Source organism: Hemiscyllium ocellatum, unplaced genomic scaffold, assembly GCF_020745735.1.
Source record: "Hemiscyllium ocellatum isolate sHemOce1 unplaced genomic scaffold, sHemOce1.pat.X.cur. scaffold_3469_pat_ctg1, whole genome shotgun sequence".
Taxonomy (NCBI): Eukaryota; Metazoa; Chordata; class Chondrichthyes; order Orectolobiformes; family Hemiscylliidae; genus Hemiscyllium; species Hemiscyllium ocellatum.
Genome location: NW_026868432.1, coordinates 22501 through 32500, shown reverse-complemented (window position 1 = coordinate 32500; position 10000 = coordinate 22501).

Here is a 10000-nt window from a genome sequence, read left to right as displayed (position 1 = left end):
CAGCACCACGGGGCCCCTTTCGCCTGCAGGTCCCGAGCCGCCAACATGTTCTTAGTATCGTGTTCCCCAAACCTGGGTGACGGGCACCACAGGGCGACAGAGCCATCGCACTTGCCGGGTGGCAGAGGAAGGACCGGACTATGTACAATAGCGGCCAACGACTCCCAGAGCCGGTTGTGCGGGGCTCGAGGTCTGCTCTCAACATCACATGCTTTTGGATGTGCTCAGGCAAGGGTCAGACCACATCCTTCCTGGCAGCACCCAAAGCAACCAGGCCGCTCGCGTCTCTCGCCTTCATTTTTCGACACAAGCGCCTGAGGAGGGACGCCACCCCTCCCCTTTGCGTCAAGAGACCTCCCCACCGGCCTCTGACTGATTCTTAGAACGGACGGAAAGAGTCGGGCAAGCCTGTCAAAGCTTTGAGCGAATGTCAAAAGCTTTAGACTTCCGCGAACTCTCCGGCTTGCACTGAGACGCGAGGTCGATGTGCTAAGCACCACGGGGCCCCTTTCGCCTGCAGGTCCCGAGCCGCCAACATGTTCTTAGTATCGTGTTCTCCAATCCTGGGTGACGGGCACCGCAGGGAGGCAGAGCCATCGCACTTGCCGGGTGGCAGAGGAAGGACCGGACTATGTACAATAGCGGCCAACGACTCCCAGAGCCGGTTGTGCGGCGTCTGCTCTCAGCCTAAGAGGCTTCTGGGAGTGCTCAGGCAAGGGTCAGCCTGCACCCTTGCTGGCAGCACCCAGGGGAACCAGGACGCTTGCATCTCTCGCCTTCATTTTCGACACAAGCGCCTGAGGAGGGACGCCACCCCTCCCCTTGCGTCAAGAGACCTCCCCACCAGCCTCTGACTGATTCTTAGAACGGACGGAAAGAGTCGGGCAAGCCTGTCAAAGCTTTGAGCGAATGTCAAAAGCTTTAGACTTCCGCGAACTCTCCGGCTTGCACTGAGACGCGAGGTCGATGTGCTAAGCACCACGGGGCCCCTTTCGCCTGCAGGTCCCGAGCCGCCAACATGTTCTTAGTATCGTGTTCTCCAAACCTGGGTGACGGGCACCGCAGGGAGGCAGAGCCATCGCACTTGCCGGGTGGCAGAGGAAGGACCGGACTATGTACAATAGCGGCCAACGACTCCCAGAGCCGGTAGTGCGGCGTCTGCTCTCAGCCTAAGAGGCTTCTGGGAGTGCTCAGGCAAGGGTCAGCCTGCACCCTTGCTGGCAGCACCCAGGGGAACCAGGACGCTTGCATCTCTCGCCTTCATTTTCGACACAAACGCCTGAGGAGGGAAGCCAACCCTCCGTGTGTCAAGAGACCGTCCCCGCCCCGGCCTCCGACTGATTCTTAGAACGGACGGAAAGAGTCAGGCAAGCCTGTTAAAGACTTCCGCGAACTCTCCGGCTTGCACTGAGACGCGAGGTCGATGTGCTCAGCACCACGGGGCCCCTTTCGCCTGCAGGTCCCGAGCCGCCAACATGTTCTAAGTATCGTGTTCTCCAAACCTGGGTGACGGGCACCGCAGGGAGGCAGAGCCATCGCACTTGCCGGGTGGCAGAGGAAGGACCGGACTATGTACAATAGCGGCCAACGACTCCCAGAGCCGGTAGTGCGGCGCCTGCTCTCAGCCTAAGAGGCTTTTGGGAGTGCTCAGGCAAGGGTCAGCCTGCACCCTTGCTGGCAGCACCCAGGGGAACCAGGACGCTTGCATCTCTCGCCTTCATTTTCGACACAAACGCCTGAGGAGGGAAGCCAACCCTCCGTGTGTCAAGAGACCGTCCCCGCCCCGGCCTCCGACTGATTCTTAGAACGGACGGAAAGAGTCAGGCAAGCCTGTTAAGACTTCCGCGAACTCTCCGGCTTGCACTGAGACGCGAGGTCGATGTGCTCAGCACCACGGGGCCCCCTTCGCCTGCAGGTCCCGAGCCGCCAACATGTTCTAAGTATCGTGTTCCCCAAACCTGGGTGACGAGCACCGCAGGGAGGCAGAGCCATCGCACTTGCCGGGTGGCAGAGGAAGGACCGGACTATGTACAATAGCGGCCAACGACTCCCAGAGCCGGTAGTGCGGCGCCTGCTCTCAGCTTAAGAGGCTTTTGGGAGTGCTCAGGCAAGGGTCAGCCTGCACCCTTGCTGGCAGCACCCAGGGGAACCAGGACGCTTGCATCTCTCGCCTTCATTTTCGACACAAACACCTGAGGAGGGAAGCCAACCCTCCGTGTGTCAAGAGACCGTCCCCGCCCCGGCCTCCGACTGATTCTTAGAACGGACGGAAAGAGTCAGGCAAGCCTGTCAAAGAATTGAGCAGATGTCAAAATCTTTTAAGACTTCCGCGAACTCTCCGGCTTGCACTGAGACCCGAGGTCGATGTGCTCAGCACCACGGGGCCCCTTTCGCCTGCAGGTCCCGAGCCGCCAACATGTTCTAAGTATCGTGTTCCCCAAACCTGGGTGACGAGCACCGCAGGGCGGCAGAGCCATCGCACTTGCCGGGTGGCAGAGGAAGGACCGGACTATGTACAATAGCGGCCAACCACTCCCAGAGCCGGTAGTGCGGCGTGCGAGGTCTGCTCTCAGCGGAAGAGGGTTTTGGGAATGCTCAGGCAAGGGCCAGCCTGCACCCTTCCTGGCCGCTCCCACGGGAACCAGGCTACTTGCAATCCTTTCCCCCAATAGCAAGTGCCTTTTGGAGGGACGGCCGGAGTCAACGTGGGGTTTGCCCGCCCTCCAAAGTGTCAAGAGACCGCCGCACAGGCCTCTGACTGATTCTTAGAACAGGCAGCAAGAGTTGGGTAAGTCTGTCGAAAATTTGACAAAGTGTCAAAAATTAGACTTCCGAGAGCTCTTGGGCATGCACACAGGCCTGTCATTCAAGTGCTCTGCCCGCGGAACCGTTTTTCGGATGCCTTTCAAAGTGGTCCCGCGCCGCCATTTTGTTCTAAAAATCGTGTTCCCAGAAATCTCCGGGTACCCCGCCAACCTCACTGTGTCACAATGTCAAGTGGCACTGAATGGGTCTGAATTTCAAATTCGACTGCTTCGCTCTGGAACTCGAACCCGGCAAAACCGTTTGGATTTTTCCCGGTCCAGACTTCCGCGGCAGACAAAGTTAAAGTTTTCGGGCTGCAGACTCAAAACGACATCTGGCCAACCGCCGGGCTCAATTCGCCCAGTTCCTCCGGCACTTCGGAACTCATGTTCGGCATGAGTTTTTGAATCTTTCCCGATGCTTCGGCATTTTCCTCCGCTGACACTTAGAATATTTTTCACACTTGGCCGAAAATTTTTCTAAGTTTTTCTGGTTACTGATTTCTTCTTTTCGGGCATTTTTCTAAGTTTTCTTGGTTACTCATTTCTCATTTTCAAACATTTTTCTAAGTTTTTCTGGTTACTGATTTCTTCTTTTTGGGCATTTTTCTAAGTTTTCTTGGTTACTCATTTCTCATTTTCAAACATTTTTCTAAGTTTTTCTGGTTACTCATTTCTCATTTTCAAACATTTTTCTAAGTTTTTCTGGTTACTGATTTCTTCTTTTTGGGCATTTTTCTAAGTTTTCTTGGTTACTCATTTCTCATTTTCAAACATTTTTCTAAGTTTTTCTGGTTACTGATTTCTTCTTTTTGGGCATTTTTCTAAGTTTTCTTGGTTACTCATTTCTCATTTTCAAACATTTTTCTAAGTTTTTCTGGTTACTCATTTCTCATTTTCAAACATTTTTCTAAGTTTTTCTGGTTACTGATTTCTTCTTTTTGGGCATTTTTCTAAGTTTTCTTGGTTACTCATTTCTCATTTTCAAACATTTTTCTAAGTTTTTCTGGTTACTCATTTCTCATTTTCAAACATTTTTCTAAGTTTTTCTGGTTACTGATTTCTTCTTTTTGGGCATTTTTCTAAGTTTTCTTGGTTACTCATTTCTCATTTTCAAACATTTTTCTAAGTTTTTCTGGTTACTCATTTCTCATTTTCAAACATTTTTCTAAGTTTTTCTGGTTACTGATTTCTTCTTTTTGGGCATTTTTCTAAGTTTTCTTGGTTACTCATTTCTCATTTTCAAACATTTTTCTAAGTTTTTCTGGTTACTCATTTCTCATTTTCAAACATTTTTCTAAGTTTTTCTGGTTACTCATTTCTGCTTTTCCAACGTTTTACTAAGTTTTGCTGGTTACTGAGTTCACACTTTTAAACATTTTCGGGCATTTTTCTACGTTTTTCATGTTACTCATTTAGCACTTTCAGGCACTTTCCTATGCTTTCCTGCTTACTGATTTCACACTTTTAAGCATCTTCGGGCATGTTCCCTAAGTTTTGCAGTTCATTCGTTTGGGACAGTCAGGCAACTTTCCTAAGCTTTCCTGGTAACCGAATTCACATTGTTGAGAACTTTGGAACCCTTCCCTAAGCTGTGCTGGTTACTCACTTTACCTCTTCAGACACTTGCCCCCGTTGTGACAGAGACCACTTCCCGACTCGGGAAATGCACCAAATTCGGCCTGAACTCAGAGGGCAGTCCCCCCTCGAAGGCGTGGAAGTCGGCAGAATCGCCGGGTCAAATCCGGCTGAGCTACCCGGCTTGGAAGCCTCAAAGTCGGTATGAGCTGTCAGGTTCACTCCCATCCCCGTTTGGACCACTTCCCGACTCGGGAAATTCACCAAATTCGGCCTGAACTCAGAGGACAGTCCCCCCTCGAAGGCGTGACAGTCGGCAGAACCGCCGGATCAAATCCGGCTGAGCTACCCGGCCCCGAAGCCTCAAAGTCGGTAAGAGCTGTCAGGTTCACTCCCATCCCCGTTTGGACCACTTCCCGACTCGGGAAATTCACCAAATTCGGCCTGAACTTATACAACAGTCCCCCCTCGAAGGCGTGACAGTCGGCAGAACCGCCGGATCAAATCCGGTTGAGCTACCCGGCTTGGAAGCCCCAAAGTCGGTAAGAGCTGTCAGGTTCACTCCCATCCCCGTTTGGACCACTTCCCGACTCGGGAAATTCACCAAATTCGGCCTGAACTTATACAACAGTCCCCCCTCGAAGCCGTGACAGTCGCTAGAACCGCCGGATCAAATCCGGTTGAGCTACCCGGCTTGGAAGCCCCAAAGTCGGTATGAGCTGTCAGGTTCACTCCCATCCCCGTTTGAACCACTTCCCGACTTAGGAAATTCACCAAATTCGGCCTGAACTTAGAGGAGAGTCCCCGCTCGAAGGCGTGGAAGTCGGCAGAATCGCCGGGTCAAATCCGACTGAGCTACCCGGCCCCGAAGCCTCAAAGTCGGTAAGAGCTGTCAGGTTCACTCCCATCCCCGTTTGGACCACTTCCCGACTCGGGAAATTCACCAAATTCGGCCTGAACTTATACAACAGTCCCCCCTCGAAGGCGTGACAGTCGGCAGAACCGCCGGATCAAATCCGGTTGAGCTACCCGGCTTGGAAGCCCCAAAGTCGGTATGAGCTGTCAGGTTCACTCCCATCCCCGTTTGGACCACTTCCCGACTTAGGAAATTCACCAAATTCGGCCTGAACTTAGAGGAGAGTCCCCGCTCGAAGGCGTGGAAGTCGGCAGAATCGCCGGGTCAAATCCGACTGAGCTACCCGGCCCCGAAGCCTCAATGTCGGTAAGAGCTGTCAGGTTCACTCCCATCCCCGTTTGGACCACTTCCCGACTCGGGAAATTCACCAAATTCGGCCTGAACTTAGACAACAGTCCCCCCTCGAAGCCGTGGCAGTCGCTAGAACCGCCGGATCAAATCCGGTTGAGCTACCCGGCTTGGAAGCCCCAAAGTCGGTATGAGCTGTCAGGTTCACTCCCATCCCCGTTTGGACCACTTCCCGACTTAGGAAAATCACCAAATTCGGCCTGAACTCAGAGGGCAGTCCCCCCTCGAAGGCGTAGAATTCGGCAGAACCGCCGGATCAAATACGGCTGAGCTACCCGGCCCCGAAGCCTCACAGTCGGTATGAGCAGTCAGGTTCAGTCCCATCCCAGTTTGGGCCATTTCCCGACTTAGGAAATTCGCCAAATTCGGCCTGAACTTATACAACAGTCCCCCCTCGAAGGCGTGACAGTCGCTAGAACCGCCGGGTCAAATCCGGCTGAGCTACCCGATTTGGAAGCCTTCAACACAAAACCCATCCGGCAATGCCACTCAAAAAGGGCCCAAATTCAGAAACACCCCCTTCAAAAGGTACCACTTCCTCGGAGACACTACCGGGACACGCTCCGCTCGGCGAAAATTAAGCCCCCACCACTAACTGAAGCCAACCGCAGCCCCAACTTCAACGGAGAAATCAGTAACCAATTCAAAAATGCACTTGGTTACTGACTTCTACTGCTTCAAAAATATTCTAAGTGTCGCTGGTTACTGATTTGTACTGCTTCAAAAATATTCTAAGTGTCAGTGGTTACTGATTTGTACTGCTCCAAAAATATTCTAAGTGTCAGTGGTTACTGATTTGTACTGCTTCAAAAATATTCTAAGTGTCGCTGGTTACTGATTTGTACTGCTTCAAAAATATTCTAAGTGTCAGTGGTTACTGATTTGTACTGCTCCAAAAATATTCTAAGTGTCGCTGGTTACTGATTTGTACTGCTTCAAAAATATTCTAAGTGTCAGCGGTTACTGATTTGTACTGCTTCAAAAATATTCTAAGTGTCGCTGGTTACTGATTTGTACTGCTTCAAAAATATTCTAAGTGTCAGAGGTTACTGATTTGTACTGCTCCAAAAATATTCTAAGTGTCAGTGGTTACTGATTTGTACTGCTTCAAAAATATTCTAAGTGTCGCTGGTTACTGATTTGTACTGCTTCAAAAATATTCTAAGTGTCAGTGGTTACTGATTTGTACTGCTCCAAAAATATTCTAAGTGTCGCTGGTTACTGATTTGTACTGCTTCAAAAATATTCTAAGTGTCAGCGGTTACTGATTTGTACTGCTTCAAAAATATTCTAAGTGTCGTGGTTACTGATTTGTACTGCTTCAAAAATATTCTAAGTGTCGCTGGTTACTGATTTGTACTGCTTCAAAAATATTCTAAGTGTCAGCGGTTACTGATTTGTACTGCTTCAAAAATATTCTAAGTGTCGCTGGTTACTGATTTGTACTGCTACAAAAATATTCTAAGTGTCGCTGGTTACTGATTTGTACTGCTGAAAAATATTCTAAGTGTCGCTGGTTACTGATTTGTACTGACTGAAAAATTTTCTAACCGCCGGGTCAAATCCGGCCGGGCCAGCCGGCTTGGAAGCCTCAAGGTCGGTATGAGCTGTCAGATTCAACCCCATCACCATTTGGACCACTTCCCGACATAGAAAATTCACCAAATTCGGCATGAACTCAGAGGGCAGTCCCCCCTCGAAGGCGACTGCTTCAAAAATATTCTAAGTGTCGCCGGTTACTGATATGTACTGCTTCGAAAATATTCTAAGTGTCACTGGTTACTGATTTGTACTGCTCAAAAATATTCTAAGTGTCGCTGGTTACTGATTTGTACTGACTGAAAAATATTCTAAGTGTCGCTGGTTACTGATTTGTACTGCTTCAAAAATATTCTAAGTGTCGCTGGTTACTGATTTGTACTGACTGACAAATATTCTCTGTGTCGCTGGTTACTGATTTGTACTGCTGAAAAATATTCTAAGTGTCGCTGGTTACTGATTTGTACTGACTGAAAAATTTTCTAACCGCCGGGTCAAATCCGGCCGGGCCATCCGGCTTGGAAGCCTCAAGGTCGGTATGAGCTGTCAGATTCAAACCCATCACCATTTGGACCACTTCCCGACTTAGGAAATTCACCAAATTCGGCCTGAACACAGAGGGCAGGCCCCCCTCGAAGGCCAGGCATTCGGCAGAACCCCCGGGACAAATACGACTGTGCTACCCGGCCCCGAAGCCTCAAAGTCGGTATGAGCAGTTAGGTTCACTCCCAACCCCGTTTGGACCACGTCCCGACTTAGGAAATTCACCAAATTCGGCCTGAACTTAGACAACAGTCCCCCCTCGAAGGCGTGACAGTCGGCGGAACCGCCGGATCAAATCCGGCTGAGCTACGGCTTGGAAGCCCCAAAGTCGGTATGAGCTGTCAGGTTCACTCCCATCCCCGTTTGGACCACTTCCCGACATAGGAAATTCACCAAATTCGGCCTGAACTCAGAGGGCAGGCCCCCCTCGAAGGCCAGGCATTCGGCAGAACCGCCGGTTCAAATCCGACTGTGCTACCCTGCCCCAAAGCCTCAAAGTTGGTATGAGCAGTTAGGTTCACCCAAACCCGTTGGGACCACTTCCCGACTTAGGAAATTCACCAAATTCGGCCTGAACTTAGACAACAGTCCCCCCTCGAAGGCGTGACAGTCGGTAGAACCGCCGGGTCAAATCCGGCTGAGCTACCCGATTTGGAAGCCTTCAACACAAAATCCATCCGGCAATGCCACTCAAAAAGGGCCCAAATTCAGAAACACCCCCTTCAATAGGTACCACTTCCTCGGAGACACTACCGGGACACGCTCCCCTCGGCGAAAATTAAGCCCCGACCACTAACTGAAGCCAACCGCAGCCCCAACTTCAACGGAGAAATCAGTAACCAATTCAAAAATTCACTTGGTTACTGATTTGTACTGCTTCAAAAATATTCTAAGTGTCGCTGGTTACTGATTTGTACTGCTCCAAAAATATTCTAAGTGTCGCTGGTTACTGATTTGTACTGCTCCAAAAATATTCTAAGTGTCAGTGGTTACTGATTTGTACTGCTTCAAAAATATTCTAAGTGTCGCTGGTTACTGATTTGTACTGCTTCAAAAATATTCTAAGTGTCAGCGGTTACTGATTTGTACTGCTTCAAAAATATTCTAAGTGTCAGTGGTTACTGATTTGTACTGCTTCAAAAATATTCTAAGTGTCGCTGGTTACTGATTTGTACTGCTTCAAAAATATTCTAAGTGTCAGTGGTTACTGATTTGTACTGCTTCAAAAATATTCTAAGTGTCGCTGGTTACTGATTTGTACTGCTCCAAAAATATTCTAAGTGTCGCTGGTTACTGATTTGTACTGCTTCAAAAATATTCTAAGTGTCGCTGGTTACTGATTTGTACTGCGTCAAAAATATTCTAAGTGTCAGTGGTTACTGATTTGTACTGCTTCAAAAATATTCTAAGTGTCGTGGTTACTGATTTGTACTGCTTCAAAAATATTCTAAGTGTCGCTGGTTACTGATTTGTACAGCTTCAAAAATATTCTAAGTGTCGCTGGTTACTGATTTGTACTGCTCCAAAAATATTCTAAGTGTCGCTGGTTACTGATTTGTACTGCTTCAAAAATATTCTAAGTGTCGCTGGTTACTGATTTGTACTGCTCCAAAAATATTCTAAGTGTCGCTGGTTACTGATTTGTAATGCTCCAAAAATATTCTAAGTGTCAGTGGTTACTGATTTGTACTGCTTCAAAAATATTCTAAGTGTCGCTGGTTACTGATTTGTACTGCTTCAAAAATATTCTAAGTGTCAGCGGTTACTGATTTGTACTGCTTCAAAAATATTCTAAGTGTCAGTGGTTACTGATTTGTACTGCTTCAAAAATATTCTAAGTGTCGCTGGTTACTGATTTGTACTGCTTCAAAAATATTCTAAGTGTCAGTGGTTACTGATTTGTACTGCTTCAAAAATATTCTAAGTGTCGCTGGTTACTGATTTGTACTGCTTCAAAAATATTCTAAGTGTCAGTGGTTACTGATTTGTACTGCTCCAAAAATATTCTAAGTGTCGCTGGTTACTGATTTGTACTGCTTCAAAAATATTCTAAGTGTCGCTGGTTACTGATTTGTACTGCGTCAAAAATATTCTAAGTGTCGCTGGTTACTGATTTGTACTGCTTCAAAAATATTCTAAGTGTCAGTGGTTACTGATTTGTACTGCTTCAAAAATATTCTAAGTGTCGCTGGTTACTGATTTGTACAGCTTCAAAAATATTCTAAGTGTCGCTGGTTACTGATTTGTACTGCTCCAAAAATATTCTAAGTGT